Source organism: Strigops habroptila, chromosome 11 (genome assembly GCF_004027225.2).
Source record: "Strigops habroptila isolate Jane chromosome 11, bStrHab1.2.pri, whole genome shotgun sequence".
Classification (NCBI taxonomy): Eukaryota; Metazoa; Chordata; class Aves; order Psittaciformes; family Psittacidae; genus Strigops; species Strigops habroptila.
The window spans coordinates 36,546,274-36,563,469 of record NC_046360.1 but is presented as its reverse complement, the minus strand read 5'-3'; the positions used below and the strand labels follow the sequence as shown (position 1 = coordinate 36,563,469).

At 47.2% G+C, this 17,196-nt stretch overlaps 1 protein-coding gene and 1 long non-coding RNA gene across 11 annotated transcripts in view; one reads left to right on the top strand and one right to left on the bottom strand.

Annotated features, from left to right (window-relative positions):
• The window catches only part of SLC6A6 (solute carrier family 6 member 6), a 114,690-nt gene that overhangs the window by 44,706 nt on the left and 52,788 nt on the right, over positions 1-17,196 (top strand). For 6 of the 10 annotated variants that reach the window (XM_030501568.1, XM_030501567.1, XM_030501566.1 and 3 more), the window contains one exon: positions 16,646-16,681. The gene's annotated coding sequence lies outside the window, so the exon portion shown is untranslated. Of the gene's footprint in view, positions 1-11,996; positions 12,174-16,645; positions 16,682-17,196 lie in introns of those variants that run through there. The other 4 variants (XM_030501564.1, XM_030501562.1, XM_030501559.1 and 1 more) reach the window with 2 other exon arrangements.
• On the bottom strand, positions 6,694-9,493 carry LOC115614549. Its single transcript, XR_003993752.1, has 2 exons — positions 9,051-9,493; positions 6,694-8,907 (listed from the first exon to the last, which is right to left on the bottom strand). It is a non-coding gene; the product is annotated as an uncharacterized LOC115614549 (long non-coding RNA).

The following is a 17,196-nucleotide window of genomic DNA, read 5'->3' as shown; positions in this document are numbered from 1 at the left end:
GGCTGGAAACTGAGCAATCTGCGTAGTTGCAGGAATGAGATACAGTTGTCTCCAAAGTTTTTGTTGGCAATGGGACAGGCAGCTGTCAGCGCTTCAGTCTAGAAGTAGATGCAGCTCATTAGGACAGTTGGATATCATCAGATTAGCTGGGCTTGGAGATAGGATGAGACAGGAAAACATATGACAAGAACTGGCATTGCAAACCCTCCCCCTTCAGAAATACTACCTCAAAACCAAGGAATGTTGTGGTTTATCATAGCCAATATCAATAGAATATATCCTAATTTAAGGGCAGACTTCCCAAGTATTTCAGCATGGGTTCCAGTGCCCCTGGTACACATAAAAGTTATGGCATCAGTTCTGAATTAGTTGCTAGGACTCTGGTAATGATGTTCCTGGCATAGCACTCCTTGCAAACACGTACTTTGGAGGAGTTCCCATCCATGTTTTTATTGTCCACTCGAGCTGTGGTGGCAAGCTGTGTGAAACCTCTCCAGAAAACTGGAAAAAATCAAACCCAAAGGGAAATAAAGCAGCTATACCCCATCAGAGATGGCAAAGCTGTTCTTGTGTAGACTTAAAACAAGGTCTGAAATCAAAAGGATATGAGTTGACTATGTAAGAGTCGTGGAGGGGGGACTTTCAGACTTTCTTTCAATGCCCTTAGAACACTGCCTGAAATACTCTATTCTGGTACCAGAAAGATGCTTGCAAGCTGGAAAAAATTCAGAGATAAATGGCAAACAAAAGCAACAGCAAAAAATACTGGAGTGGCAGCAGGGACTAGTTTTGAAGAAAGCTTAAATAGCCTTGGATCAGTGACAGGCAAAGGTAGCCAAGGTCCTTGACAAAAGTCCACGTGGATTTGAAAAGCGTAAACAGCAGCAGGCAGATGAAGTGTTTGGCAGCGTGCATTGCCATGATTTGGGTTCTGTGTTCAAAACCTCTTTGTCCTAAGCACGCTTCTCTTTTTTTCAGAGCTTAAGCCTTAGATTTGCAACCCCAGCAGCAGGGATACCTTGTACTTCTTTAGGACTTTTCATCAGATGATCCCCAAACCACAGAATCATAGAATAGTATGGGTTGGAAGTGACTTTCAAAGGTCGTCTCATAAGGGTGAATTAAAGGAGCTTCATGTTAAAAAACTTCTTTGAAGGGTATTAGGCTTGATCATCATGACTGCTGCTTCCATTCTTAATAATTATGAGGATGTACAGGCAACAGTTTGATGTTACTTCTTTGCTGAGCAGCACCTCTGCTTACTCAATACTGCTTTAAGGTTGTCAGAGCAGCACCAAAGCCACTTCCTAGAAAGCATGGATGTGCTCTGCCTCCCAGGCCTACAAAGTTAGCCGAAGTTATGAAACTTCATGGAGGAAATACAACGCAAAGTACTAAGAGGTGTGGAAACCTTAAATGGGGATGTAACCTCAACCACTTCTTAGTCAATGCTAAAGGAAAACAGGAGTGTGATGGTCTTATATTTAAAACCTCTTTGAGGCAACTTTCATTCTGTTCATAATCAAGAGGAAAGTGCTTTATAAAGAAAAGAAACAATTCTGTTTAAATTTGAACAAGTCCCTTAAAATGCCGTTTCTGTGCACACTGAGCCTGCGTGACATTGTTTTAAGCCTTATACTTGTATTCACCATTCACTGAGCTTTCATTACTGGCAAAATCCCAAATGCCAGAGGATGTGTAAAACCTCCTAGGTGATTTGCAAGATCTTCCGGTGTTGGAAATCTGTCTAATGATGAAATGCTTTATTAATTGCTTCTATTTTATCTGATTACTGGTTATTGTCACATGAATCCTGAGGGCTTTGCAACATGGAAGATCTCCTTAAATTATGATTTCTGGGATTACACTAAAATCCTGTGTAAAAACTGGTATTAATTATTATTCAGACAATTCTCAGTTTCAAACATATCTTCTGTAAGACTTTAGCTGAGAAAAAACAAGGAATTACCATCTAGGCTGTTTACTAACTATTTCTCTAGAATTTGATTTACTATTTAATTGTATTGGTGTGATTCTGGGAAGGAAAGTTCAACCCTTTGAGTTGAGGGGACCTTAAAGCTCATCCAGTTCCAACCCCCTGCCACGGGCAGGGACACCTTCCACCAGAGCAGGTTGCTCCAAGCCCCTGTGTCCAACCTGGCCTTGAACACTGCCAGGGATGGGGCAGCCACAGCTTCTCTGGGCACCCTGTGCCAGCGCCTCAGCACCCTCACAGGGAAGAGCTTCTGCCTCAGAGCTCATCTCAATCTCCCCTCTGGCAGGTTAAAGCCATTCCCCTTGGCCTGTCCCTACAGGCCCTTGTGCAAAGTCCCTCTCCAGGTTTCTTGTCGATCCCTTTAGGTCTGCAGAGCTCTCTGTGGGTCTTCAGCTTCTCTTCCATCTCTGATTTCTGCCCTGCTGCCATTTGAGTGCATTACTGTCCCCTCATGTGATTTGTTTTATAGCCCAGAGGGGACAGCTGAATTCCTTCTACAGCAACAATATTTTTTGTGATGCCAATGCCATGACCTTTATTCACGAAAAACAAAGTACGAATGGGGAAAGCAGGGTGGAGGCTTGTCAGAAATGTGATGTAAACAGCTACGACGACATGGCTGTGCCCCTCCAAAGCCATTTCCCACCAGGTAAGAGTCAGCAACAAGGCATTGCAAACACAGCAGAGATCCTATCTGCTCTTTTGTTAAGCTAATTGCTTATACCTAAAAGCAAGGTCTAATAAAAATTACCAAACTGAACTTTGGGTCCAATTAGGCAAAAACATCAACAACACCTACAGCTTCCAAAGGATTTATGGAAAGAAATTCCCATTCCAGGTATCTGCTGACATTTTTAAAGAGCCAGCCTCTTTTGTAGCGCTCGTGAAAGCAACATGAACAATTCAGCAGGCGAAAAGCTCCCATTTTGTTGTGGAAACAGACTCGCAGTACCCTTGAAAATTCATCCCAAGGCAAGTTAGAAATAATTCATGCTTCTGCTCTTACAAAAATATCTATCTTCCTGTTTGGAGCAAACAGCTGCGATGCTGGTGGAGAACAGCGCAAACATGACCTGCATTCAAACCTACGTCTTACTGGGAGAACTGGGAGCTTAGGCTCCCAGCAGGGAAGTGAAATTCAGACTGCAAAGCATGAATTCAGCTTGAGGGGAAACCTGAGTTTAAGCCCTGTGGAGTGGGCATGTGGCAGTGTCCACTGCTCCAGCTGGAGATGGTGGCTGCACCCTGAGGTCTGGCGGGGTGTGCTTCCATAAACACCATACCCCTCTCCACATGGCTACACAGGACCTACAGAGCAATTGGATGGAAAAGCTCCCAGGGGTCCACCACATCCTCACTGTGTGCCTCTGCTCTGTGATAGATTCAGCTCTGGCACCAGGCATCCCAGGGCCCCACTGCTGGTGTCCCCCTGCCAGCACTCACTGTGGAGCAACATGGGCCAGGGGTGTCTTTATGAGCACCGAAGGCATCCCAGATCCACTTTGTCGCTGGGATATATTCCCAAGGACAGGTGGGAGCCTGGGGGCATGTTTTCACACTTCTCTCCATGAACTTAAGCCCGAGAGGCAAATAGGCAGGGGGGGAAAATAAGAAAACTTCAGGTCTTTGGCTGACACAGGCAGTGAGAGAAAACTGCTCTGTGCTATAAGTGGCCTGTGACCAACCGGGCACAAAATATTAACCATTCGTGGCACATTTAACAATCAGCAAGTAGTAAGATGGTGCTTTGATGCAAATCAGAGCTGAGGAGCATTGTCCAAACAGATTTAGAGGCACAGATCTGGGTTTCCCATGCTTTGCGCTGAGCCTGTTCCACCCCATCCCATCTCTGTGTCCTCCCATGGAGAGACAACAAAGTGGGATTGCTCTGGCTGGGACAGGCAGGTTGCGGCTGCTCTCTGCAAGGATACAACCCCACAAACCTGAGCCCGAGGTAACTGAGAGAGGCCTGGGTAGCTTGAGGGAGACCTTAGAAGCTCATGTTGTGCATTGCTTTACGTGAATGCAGCTTTGTGATTACATGCTGCTTTGCTTAGATGGGCATTTGAAATAAACTGTTAGCATATTTTATTCATTGGATGTGAAGGGAAGATCAAAGATCTTTTATTTTAAGGAACAGGTACTTATAAAACCAGTGAAGAGCCACACTTAAAGCGGTGGCTGCTCCTGAATCCCGGGTTGTGTCCATCAGTCTGGTCAACTCTCCTTATTTCTGGCTGGGCATATAGAGAAGACTTGATGAAGATATGCTAGGCCTTCAAGATGAAGGCTGGGAATGCCTCATGTACGTGTGTGCATTGGCCGGGCAGGGTGACACTGCCAGTCCATGGGGTTTGGGGCATTTTTGTCCCCTTAGCACTTGTGTTGCTTGCTCCAGAGCCATGTGGGAGCTCTGTCCCTTGCCGCCAGCCTCTTCTGCTACAGGCCTCACGCCAAAGGCTTGAAAAAGGTCAGAGAAGAAATCCCCATCACTCCAGCTTCTCTTCTCCCTAAATGGGTCAGTTTTTCGGGAGGCGGAAGGAAACACCTTGTAAAAATACCATTGTCAAGGCCACCTCTAAACGCCGTGGCACATCCACACACCATCAGCAAGAAAACTCCCTAAAATTCTGCCTTTCCTCCTAACACCAAGTGAGTCACCGTGATCTCAGGCCAGGTCAGGAGCTCACTGCCCGGGAAGGACCCGGGTGACCTTTCCTAACCCCTCATCTGCCCAGGTTGGGAAGTAAGAGTCGGGTATCCTGAAGGAGAAGCGCAGGGATGCCGCAGTGAATATTGCTGAATTTATTTTAGGCAGTGGAGGTTCTGGCTTAAAGATCACTTGAGAGCATGCCAAAGGCCCAGAAAAGGTAACTGCTTTGGGAGGCTCAAGGTCACCCAAGCCACCAGCCTGTGCTCAGTGACATCGCTGCCCTCCAGAGCGACGTGCTGCCGCGGAGGTGAAAGCCGAGGCATCCTCCTCGGAGCATGCAGGCAATGCTTCAAGTGCTTGTGGCCAGGCTGTGCCAGGGGACAGCGGTCATGGACGTGCCTGGAGCCATCGGAACCATCCCAAGTGAGGGTACAGCAGATGCTGACACGCTGCTTGGCTGGGTGAGAGCGAAGCTGGCTCTGCCTCCCTGGCCAGCAGATGCGAGCAGTTTGGTTTGCATTTGGATGGGTAGTCCGGAAAACCAAAGTGCTGTGGTTTTAAGTTTAGATTACATGTTTGCTTTCCAGTTTGGTTAATTAAAATCACCTAAAACTGGCTGAGCAGTGTCTGGCTGGTTTGCAGGGTTTGTTTGGAATCTATTTCTTCTGGACATTCAAGCATTTGCTACCCTTTCCCTCTCTGCTTGCAGTGCGTTAATTCACCTAACTGGAAATTCTATCCATCTGAACCAGTAAAAGCAAGCATTTGGGAATGGTTTTGTTCCTTACGTAATTTTCTCTTAGTGTTTGCCTACACCTGCCAATGGAATTTGTCAGGATAAACTAGGTACTTTAAAATCATTCTTATACACTAGCCATAAGTGTTTCATCATCACTTTGCAAGGGAAGGGAGTAGAAGGACGCATAAACAAATAAAAAGAAATATGAGCATTTATGAATTTACTGCTCTTTGGTGAGTTTAATCCATTGGTTTGTCTGGATCACTCACATAAGCTGAGAGGATCTCCATGGCATCAGTGAGCTCAGCACCATACATTTCTGGACTATTTTCCACTGTGATGCCTGCTGTCACCTGGAGTAGCACTAACAGAGAACTTACTCCACTGAGGGGATGTCACTTAAATGTCTCAGATGTGAAGGTTTACTTTCAGGATTGAAAATGTTAAGTGTGAACATGCGTAAGCAGGGTTTACTCTGGTCTGCAGACAAAGCTGCAAGTAGCTCAGCCAAACACATACGTGCTGTTTTCATGCAAAAGTGAGTATCATGGAATCCCAGACTGGTTCGGGTTGGAAGGGACCTTAAAGTTCATCCAGTTCCAACCCTCTGCCACGGGCAGGGACACCTTCCACTAGAGCAGGTTGCTCCAAGCCCCTGTGTCCAACCTGGCCTTGAACACTGCCAGGGATGGGGCAGCCACAGCTTCTCTGGGCACCCTGCGCCAGCGCCTCAGCACCCTCACAGGGAAGAGCTTCTGCCTCAGAGCTCATCTCAATCTCCCCTCTGGCAGGTTAAAGCCATTCCCCTTGTCCTGTCCCTACAGGCCCTTGTCCAAAGCCTCTCTCCAGGTTTCCTGGAGCCCCTTTAGGCGCTGGAGCTGCTCTAAGGTCTCCCCTTCAGGAGCCTGCTCTTCTCCAGGCTGCCCCAGCCCAGCTCTCTCAGCCTGGCTCCAGAGCAGAGCTGCTCCAGCCCTCGCAGCAGCTCCGTGGCCTCCTCTGGACTCACTCCAACAGCTCCACATCCCTCTTGTGCTGTTGCCCCAGAGCTGGACCAGGACTGCAGGGGGGGTCTCCCCAGAGAGGAATAAAGGGGGAGAATCCCCTCCCTCAACCTGCTGCTCATGGTCTGGGGATGCAGCCCAGCACATGGGTGGTGAATATCACCTTAACTCAGCAGTGCCTCTCTATGCAAATCCCAAACTGTTCTGCACTGTGTCAAATAATGACTCCAGAATTAGATCCAACAAAATGACTTTATTTTCTTGCAGCAAGTACATTCAGACTTCGCCTTTTCAGGGCTTTGTATCTTGGTTATTAATAGCCTTCATTTGCCTTCTTTTGGAAAACTGAATTCATGTGGTAAAGAGGAACTTTATGTATCAACTTCTGATGCAGAAGTTGTGGTGTGAGTGCTTTTGTGAAATACAGAAGTGGAAAATGCAGGTTATATGGTAGGATATTCTTTCTGTGCTTTTTTTTTTTTTGCAGATTATATGTGATTGAGCCAGCAGAGGACAATGCCAACATTAAAGAATTCCATTACCTGTTGATCTTGTCCCATTTGAGGCAGATTTAGGCAGGCATTGATAAGATTTGATATGAGCAGTTATGTAATAGTTCAGGCTAAAAAATGATTATAAGAGAGAAATTACCATACATCTAGTACGAGGTAAGCAGATTAAAAGAGGAAAACAACTGGGAAGTGCAATAACTGGGTTTACTAATGCCGCAGAAAAGAAAAAGATGAGGACCAATTCAGGCTGTTGCACAGGGCAAGTGCTGCAGAATCTTCCTCAGGGCACAATCCTCTGTTGTCGAAGTGTGGTCAAACAGAAGAAACAAATCTTTTTTGTTTTCTAATTGCTGTGATTCTGTTTCAAAGTTGTAAGCCATCAATCCCAGCGTGAGGAATGCAGTTGTGAAAGAAAATGGGTTTCCTGAATTTTGAGTGATTGACGAAACTCCACACACATACTGGTTCTTTTAATTTAAGCAAAAAAGGATTTTGTTTCTTTATCCCCTTACATAACACTGGATCTATTCTGCCTTGAACACACAAGTGTGTTTATCATTAATCTTAAAGGGAAACAGTTGTCCTTCAAAATCCTCTCTGAATTTTTATCTGTTTCTTTTAAGTTCGATCCCAAATGACTGGATATGAAAGGAAGATGAAAGCACCGTGTTTATTTCTTTTAATTAGATTACCTTAACCTCATTTATTTATCATTCTTTTACTGTTCCTCCCAATGGCAACAGTGAAGAAAATACCCACTGGTTTAGAAGTGACTTCAAAAATGCAAACCATACAGTTCATATAGGAAACAGATACCTGTTGTTGGGGTTTAGCTCATGTTTATGGCTTTCACTTTGGAGATATTCTTTAATAATACTTATATTTTTCATTCTATAGTGCATTCCTTCCAAGGACTTTAAATTGCTTAGGAGCTCTTGAAAATCCCACTGAAAACCTTTGGATATATGAGAGGGTTTTTATTTCCAGGTAGCTGTCTGCCACTCGAGACACTTCTTCCAAAAGCCACTTTGGTTCTAGACTCTTTGTTTCCTCTGGGTTTGCTCCTCACCTTAGGAACCATCCCCTGTAAAGGAACAGGCATTTCTAAACTCAGCTGCTGTTCAGAAAGGACCTTCTCCAACCTTTCAGATGTGCCAAGTGCCTCAAGTTAATACCTAATCAGCTTGATGTAAGGAAAAGGGCCAGTGGAGGCAATCCCATCATGGCTAGGCAGTCTCAAATATAAGCAAAATAGCCCACCCATAGCATTAAAACCAGACAATTCAGTGCCAATGGGGCTACTTTTCAAGACAACTTTTGGTTTTCAGTTGCCTTTGTGTTTGACTTTTAAACTTGGTGTGGGGCTCCATCACTGACAGGTTCACACAATGGGGAGGGTACCAAAAACACACGTCATGTTGTGATTTCTGGTTGGTATCTTACTTCTATATGAATTAAATGGATAAACTAAGAAAAATTAACTGCCCAGGCCATAATTTCCTCTAAAATAAACACAGACTAAAACCACAACAACTTAGTGGATTGCATGGATTAGAGAGATATCCTGGTATGTAATAGCAAAAGCAACAATTTTATTCCCCAATTTAGTAATGCTTAAAATCTGCAATTCAGGGTCACCGCATGATGTGCAAATCCCTTACAAAATCTGCCTCCCTTTTTCAAGCTCAGGATCCTTTGCTCTACAGGGGAACCCTGAAGGTTGCCCCCATATAGCTTTGTATAGGAAATCTGTGGAGAATCGTTCATGCGATGGACTCATTCCGACCATCTTTTTGCCATTCTTGCTTATACCCTTCTTTACAGGCAGTGCTGTCCACTTCTCCCCTCGATTTCTGCTGCACTTTGTGCCTGGATGTATTTTGCCATTTTTATTTTAACATTTATATGTAAAATCTTCCCAATTCCTGCAAAACCTCCTCCTTGTTCCTGAGTCCATAAAACATCATGTTCCCTTTAGCAGCATCGAAAAGAAACAAGTTTTTCTCCTGAAAAAAAAAAAAAAGAAGAAATGTTAAATCCATTTCAATTTTAAAATGAATGAGAATTTGCTGGTGAACATATTTTAGATCCTGGTGTATATCCCTCCCTCCACCTCATGTGATACAAATCTGATCTCACTCTGCTATACCCTTGTGCTGATACGCATCCATCTGTGAAATGAGGCACTCGCATGCCTGCCCCTTGAGACCTCTTCTATAGGATGCACATACAGCGAATCTCTTCTGACTTTTCTTGCCTTCTCAGTAGGTTTCCACACCTTGTAGCCAAGCAGGGGATTTGCCCCAGTGCCTTTTTTAAACCCTGTGACCTAGACGTGGAGATTAAAAAGAAGAGTGATGTTATTGGATTAAACAAAGACAAGAGGTGCTCACTGTATCAGCACCCAGCACCTTACAACTCCAGAAAGCAGCTCAGCATGGTAATGGCAAAAATAGTCTCTAAGAAAGAGGGGAAATGCTCAGGAAGGTGATTGCTACCCCGTGCCTTGGGCTGGGCAGCAAAAACCTGATGCTCTGGCTGGTCTGCAAAGCAGCACAGGGAGGTGATATTCTGCTTTTTATAGCATCTTAGAATCACAGACTGGTTTGGGTTGAAGAGACCTTAAAGCTCATCCAGCTCCAACCCCCTGCCACGGGCAGGGACACCTTCCACTAGAGCAGGTTGCTCCAAGCCCCTGTGTCCAACCTGGCCTTGAACACTGCCAGGGATGGGGCAGCCACAGCTTCTCTGGGCACCCTGTGCCAGCGCCTCAGCACCCTCACAGGGAAGAATCTTAATACTGGATACACATGAGATCTGGTATACCAGTCATTTGAACTACACCTACCTGTCAGCAGAGTGATTTTGGCCTGTCTTAGTTCAATTTGGGTTAATGCCTTCATGGTGACCTTCTTAAGGGGTTAGGCTTGATGGCACTATGAATGGCACTAGTGCCCACTGAAATCAATACAACTGCAGAAGTAAAAATACCAATAGATTAAAGCCAGACCTACAGGAAGAGGATAGTCATTTCAGGCACCATTTATATGATTAATATTACACACATGCTTATGCTTTGTAATTTGGACTCTAACTTGTGATTTGGGTTACGTAAGGGAGCCAGAGGAGCCAGAGTCACTAGTGCTGCCGTACAGTGCTGCAGCTAAGGCAGCGTTCCCCAAATACATATCAGGACACAAAAGGTCTAGTTATTATCATTATTATGGTGATTCCACTTAGTTCCAGGTACTGTTTACATGCCTCTGACTTCAAAACAGCTTTGGCTGTTGGGTTTTTACCCCAAACATTTATTTTCTTTTAGACACAGACACAAACCATGTGCTTTGTGTGGCTGAATTTCCTTTTAATGACTGAGGAGCAACAGAACAAGAGACAGCCAGAGACAGAAAATACAGGCTTTGATTCCTCTAGAGAACTTGAGCAAAATATTCCACTGCTGTCAGTGGTACAGCTGTGCTGGCAGCATCCTCAGCACAGATGAGGCTCCAGCCACTACTTACACTTCACCGATGTGACTGCTGGTTGTTCATCTACATCAAGGCATCCTCATGCTGTGATGGTGAGAAATGGTTGGCTTCGTTCCCTAGTGGGGCCAGAGCTCGTGGTCCTTCCTAAAAACCCCTAGTATTTGTGATCCCTCGTGGAGTCTCACAGAATGCCTTCAGCAAAGGATGCCCACAAATCAAAGGTGCAGTACATAAGAAACGTGAATCAGGAGACGTAGGTGGCAGGAGGCACTACATCATCTTAGTTTAGTGGAGATGTGTAATCAATTAGCTGCACATATCCCATACCTGGATCTATTTATCAGTGAAAAACCTATTCACTTGGCAAATCAGCTCAGATACTAGAAAACCCCTGAGTGCACTGTTTGGCACAGGACATTGCCAGCAGGGAGGGTACTGAAGAGGTGCAGCTTTGACCTCAACCAGCCATGGGAATCAGCCTCTTTTATAGACCCCCTTGGAGACTGCTGTGACGGAATTGAATCCCCTGGCAGCCTGTGCATAGGTGCTGGGCTCCAAAGGTGTGTTGCCCAGTGACTGCTGTCCTTGTATCTGGGAAAGCCTGCAAAAGCAGGGCTGTGGGGACCATTCACTCTTCTTCAGTCCATCTCCGCTGTTCCCAGTGCAAGGGGCTTCTGCCCAAAATCTCCTTTTCCTAGCTACTCTGCCCCCACAATCCAAACGGTATTTTGCGGTACAGAGGATCTTACTCTGAATCTTCTTATATGAAAATGCCTAGCGAGTGTCCATGCTGCCGTATCCTTCTATTAACAAAGCTAGAGGAGATGCAGGAAGGAGAGCAAAGGCGTATTTGAGGCAGATGCACGTTCGTCGGCAGGAGAAAAGCACCGGCTTTCGGTGCGATGAAACCCAGGGCAGGACAAAACGTTGTCCTGCTCGTTTCTCTTGGGGACGGCCCCGGCCGTACTTTGCTCCCCAGCTACGAGCAGGGTTGGAGACAGACAGAGCAGAGCAGGGGGATCCCGGTCTCCCAGGCACCTGCCAGGCCACGCTCCCAATGGGTTTCCTCCTCCAGCCGGGACGGCTGCCGAGGCCAACTGCCCGGAGAGCCCTGGGCAGCCACTCCGGGTCTGGAACCCGAGCTCCCACCGCCCTCCCGGGGGGGAGAAAAGACGGCGGAGGAGCAAAGCGCGGGGCCAGTGCCAGCGCGGTGGGATGCTTTGTGTGCGGGAAGGGCGCTCTTTGTGTGGAGATCAAAAATACCCAGTTTTTAAACGGGTAAAACCGAAAGAGGCTCGCCGCGGCGGGCAGCCCGTTCTCCTTCCCTCCTCCTCTCCCTCCTTCCCTCGCTCCGGTCCCCGGCCGGCAGCCGCGGGACGAGGCCGGGCTCCGCACCCCGCAGGGGGACGTTGGTCGGGGGCCCCCCCCTCGGCCGCTTCCCCACCACCTCCTCGGCCGCTGCCCCTCCCCGCCGCCCCACGGCCGCCTGCCAGCCCGGGCTCCGCCGCCGTGTCTGCGGCATGGCCCCTCCTTCCCCACACCCCTTCCTTTAGGCTCCCCCCTCCCCAGCAAAGAAGAGGCCGTGCCGGTGTTTTTCCACTCAGCAGGATGGGTGATGCTCAAAGCTCCCTCATTAGACAACAGACACGAGAGGTCAGGAAGAAAGCGCTTATAAATTACCGTTTCCTCCTGCTCGGCGCTGCTAGTCGCGCCGCACCGCTCCACTCCGCAGGACGCGCCCCAGGGGCTCAGCGGCGCGCAGGAACCGCGGCCGGCGGACGCAGGTACCGGCGCCTCCCGGGCTGGGGCTGGGGCTGGGGCCGGTGCGGATCCGGATCCGCTCCGCGGCGAACAAAGAGCGGCCGCTCCGCGCCCGGGGGAGCTGAACCGAACCGGGCCGGGGTTGGAGGGTGGCAGCGGCGGCGGCGCGTCCTCCCTTTGTCCGCGCCGGCTCGAGGTGCCCCGGCCGCGCTTTCCCTTCTCCCTCCGTGTATTTATTTATCCATTCTTCTCCCTTCACCGGCTCCCCAGCGGGCTCGTTATCCCGCGGGGGTTTTCCACCCCACCGGTTATTTTCACACCCCGCTTTGCGTTAACTTTGTTGGCGATAGCAGCTCGCAGCGATCACCCGCTCGCTGTGCCCCTCCAGCACATCACCCGCTCCTCTCCCCGGCTCATTTTACCCTTTTCCTCTCGCCTTCCCACCTCTCCGCGCTGTATTTTTTCTGGCTGCCTTGCGCTAACCTCAAGGGAAGAGGCTGGTCCCAGCAATGCTACATCTGATGCTCACGGGCCTACCTGGTGGGTAACACCGCTGCTGGTTCCTTTCTATTCCCTTCTTTTTCCTTTGATTTTGCTGATTTTGGGCATGCTGAAATCAAAGTTGTGATTGGGGCTTGGAAATAAAACCCGTAGGGGCTGCACGGAGCAGGGGGACGAGCTCAGCGTGGGGTGATAATTATGGGTTCGTTTTGAGGTAATTTGGATCCAAATTTCACCCACTGGCGTTAAGATAACCACTGCCCATCTCTGCCTGATATTGTAACAGGCGGCGTGTGGGAGGACTCGCAAGGCTTCCATATAAGAACATGGGAGAATTTATTTCACATAGGCACAGAGCGTGTGTTATTTCAGAAACAGAAGGCAAGCTGGGCTCTCCTCAGGCAGCTCCAGAGTGGCAAAACTTTGTATTTAGGAATTGTAAAAGCTGTTTTCTGCTGTTTAAAAAGAGCTACGGTTAAAGGAACGCCCAGACGAACAAAAAGTAGTGGGAGAGGATCCAGATAAACACAGAGAAATACAACCCCACACGTATCGCAGCACGGCTGGTGCTGAGGTGTAAAGATGGAGTTTTTTGGTTAGTTCCCATTTTTGTAACCGTATTGGGAAAGGCATTAAGAAAATGTGCCGAGAGGAGCCGGTTACGTTCATGGGGCTATTTTGGTAACTGCATTTTTTTTTTCTATTACTGCTTGTGTGTCGAAATGTTTCGAGGTTTGGACTCGCAAAACAGGGAGGCAGCCCCCGTTGGGGGCATGTCATCGGGTGTGTGATTCAGGGCTCGGTGACAGTTGCTACCGGTTCAGGTTTTATGGCTTTAGGTTGGAGGGTAACAGCCCGTTAAAACCTGCTGCTGCGGAATTTGGAGGGCAGAGGCTTTGCTGAGATCCCTGTTGGGTTTTGACAGCCAGGTGTTTACCTCCAGGTCTGCATTGGGGTGAGCTGGGTAGGTGTTGCCTACCTTTGAGTGTTATAGAGGGTCCCCTGAAGGTTGTTGGGGGGTTTAAAACAAAATGTGTAAGCAGCATGACGGCGGCCCCGGGTAAGTCGAGCCTGAAGCACAAGTGTGGCAGAAGGATGTCTGTGCCGCCCTGGTTCAACTGACACTGGAAACTTTATTTTTGGCACTTTCAGAGATAGCATCTTCATGTTTCCTCTTCAACTGCCTCTTCTCTGCTTTGCATATTATAATTTTCTCTCTTCTCTTCATTTGCCTGCATTTCACCTCTGTTCCATCCCACCTCTCTCATGGCTTGGGTTGATTTGAGGAGTGCAACTGGCTCCTTGCCCTCCCCGTGGGGTCCTGGTGCTGCCCCATGGGTGGGTCAGGACCCTGACCCCAGCCTGTAGACTGGCAGCAGAGCCAAGGCTGCTTCTCCCTGTAATTTATTAACCTGCTGCTCCTACCATGCGGGGTTAGGGTTATTATCTGCCACACTGTGCAGAAAGCAGGAGCTTGCAGATGGCAGTGTGATCCTTGGAGGTACCGAGAAGGTGGTGGCAGGTTGGGGGGTGCCAGGTCAAAATCCTGGGGGTGGGGGGGGTTGTTTGTTTGTTTGTTTAGGGATCTTGGTCTAGAATCCAGTAGAAATTTGGAATGCTTCAAATGCTACCAGTTATGATTTTATTTCACCGAGCAAAACTTGGCATATTCCTCTCTGTTGGTAGATTTTGCTTGGGCTGCGGGGGGGTTTCTGAAGTGTCAGAGGGGAAGTGTTGGGGCTGTGGCAAAAAGCTTCAACCTGTGTGAAATGCTGTATCGAAAGAGGGGCAGCATAGCCTTGTGAAAATAGGAAGACCCTTTAGCTTGGCTCACTCTTGCCACGCGGTGCTCGGGAACCCTCCGGTGCCTGAGCACAGCTCTGATTGTAAAGCCTCAGTGAGGATCTTGTCTTACAGTGAATCACTGGAAATACTTCAGTGAGTTTTCCCTAAATCAATACTCTGCCTGACCAAAACTGAGCTACATCTTAGTGGCTTCTAGCCAAGTCCTGTGGGCTGAGTGTTTCCGAAGAGATTCTCAGCACAAGCCATCGTGTTTCCCAGGCAGCGATGCTCCCAGGATTTTCATCACTGCATCTCAGACTCAGCAGAACCCCCTATTATTTTCCTTTTGCCCCTTCTAGGTTTTCCAATGCCCTATAATTTTGCCTCAGTGCCCCAGTGGCAATGCTGCCAGTTCCACCAGTAAGGGGAGTCCCTGCACTAGTGCCCTAACCAGGCTTTTAACCATGCTGGCAAACGACTCTGAAAAGATTATGCTGATTTCTTTCTTTTAAGTTTAACCATATTACAACACATAAAAACGGATGGGAAAGCCATGGTAGTTAAAGCCTTTTGCAAGTAATGCTTATTTGATTGGTCATACTAATAAATTGTAGATCATTTAAGAAGTGCAGCTTTGAATAGATTACCCAGCAGGATTAGTGCCTTTGAATTCTCATCACTAACTCAATTTACGTGACCAGAATGGATCAGGGTTATGTTTTTTAAAGTAATTCTGAGTCCAGACCTTTTTAAATGCTCCATACACAGAACTCAAGTTTATTCCCATGCCACTCTGGGGTGCTGCTTGTGGAATTGGGTCCTTGGCCTTGAGAAGAAAAGCGTGAGGGTGAAAATGCAGTGATTTAATATCTGTTGAATTTCTTCCACACATGCATATTTACTTGAATCCTCAGCTGTTGTCATGCCATGGATTTAATTGATTTGTGCTAGCTGAGTATCATCCCAAGGCATGTAAACTCTAGGCAATACCCTTTAAATTGCTTACAGAGTAGCTAATATTGATACAAGATAATGTGGTAGAAATTAAGTGGAACCGCCACACTTCATTGTCCTTTTGTTCCTCAAAACCTGCCATTGGAAGTGCTGTCGTGCTGCCAGCCTGTGACTCTGAAACTGTGGCTGGTGTCCTGCAGTATCTTCTGTATTTGTACCAGTCTCTGTCTTTTTTTGTCAATGTGTTCCAGGCCAGGTTGGATGCAGGGGCTTGGAGCAACCTGCTCTAGTGGAAGGTGTCCCTGCCCGTGACAGGGGATTGGAACTGGATGAGCTTTAAGGTCACTTCCAACCCAAACCAGTCTGTGGTTCCATGATACACTGGCAAAAAGCCACTTGGTGCTGACCCTAAACCCTGCTCCAAGAACATCCACCAAACCCGCCAGCTTGGTTAGTGGAAGTGGAGCGTGAGTCAAATCCACATCCTGCCAGGGAGAGTAGGGTGGGAGGCAGCAGGATGGGTGGCTGTTAAGGCTCGTGGGCTATTAGGAAGACTCGTGCATTTTAGCAGTTACTGGCTTTCCTGTTGTGGTTCTGTCACCCAGAATGGCCACAGCCTTGAAGAACGCCTTCACATCTCTGACCTGGCTTTGAATGCAGTCAGTGCTTCAGCACTGGTGTGGAGATATAGTCACACTGTGCCAAAACACAGCCACAGTGCCCTGCTGTAGGGTGTTGGTGTTAGTAGGCTGTCCACAGGTTGGAGAGCAACCCATATATCAACCCACGAGGTTATCAGTGAACTGGAATGTAGTTAAAAGTTCTTCCTTTTTTGCTTCAGATCATAGAATCATCAAATGGTTTGTGTTGGAAGGGACCTTAAAGCTCATCAAGTTCCAACCCCCTGCTATGGGCAGGGGCACCTTCCACTAGAGCAGAGTGCTCAAAGAATGAATCACATGGCATTTGCATTTTAATTCACTGCTGGGGTGTAATTTCCTTTCTCTTGAGATGGATATAGTCAAATCTTCTGTGATGTTTTACATAGGATGAAACAAGTGAGAAATGATCTCTTGTTTTGACATTGGTGCTATTTTCAGTGTCTTGGTGTTCTTCAAGTAGAAGTTCATACTGACGAAATTCAGTAAACACTGCATGGTAACATTGAAACATGTCTGATTTACCTTGCTGGAACCAAATTATTTGCTTTTAAAATACTTTTTTTCCTTTTTCTCTCTTTCTTTTTCCCAAACAGGAAGAGAAAATCCGTTCAAGAGAGACTCTTCTTCATGTAAGTGTTATTTATGCTTGTTTATGAAATTTACAAAAGGGTCATAAAGCTCATTAAAACATTCAAATACTGAACGTTTACCATCTGTTTATAGAAACTAAGTATAGAGCGTGTAAAAATAGGTTGTAGTTGCACAGTAATAACGCTCAGCAACTGTTATCTTAAATCTCTCTGTGCACTTCTTCTGTGCATATCACTGCAGGATTTAGAAGCCATTGCAAAGCGCTTTGCAGACATTTAAGCAGCGTGCCCATAAAGTTGGTGTGTAAATCCCGGAGGGATAATGTTAAAGTGGTTTGTCCAAAGCAAAGGAGACCTGTAATTTAGAGCTGGTTTTAGCACCCCAGAGTCCTTGATTCCCAAACCCTGTGACAAGAGTCAGCTTCTCTGCCTTGGATCCTACAAAATCCAAGTCCTGCCTATAGAGCTATTTGCGTGCATGTGTACTGGTGTGTGCATGTGTGGGTAAGAGAGAGTGTGTATCTGCATACTTGGCCTCAAATAGCCTATAGGTA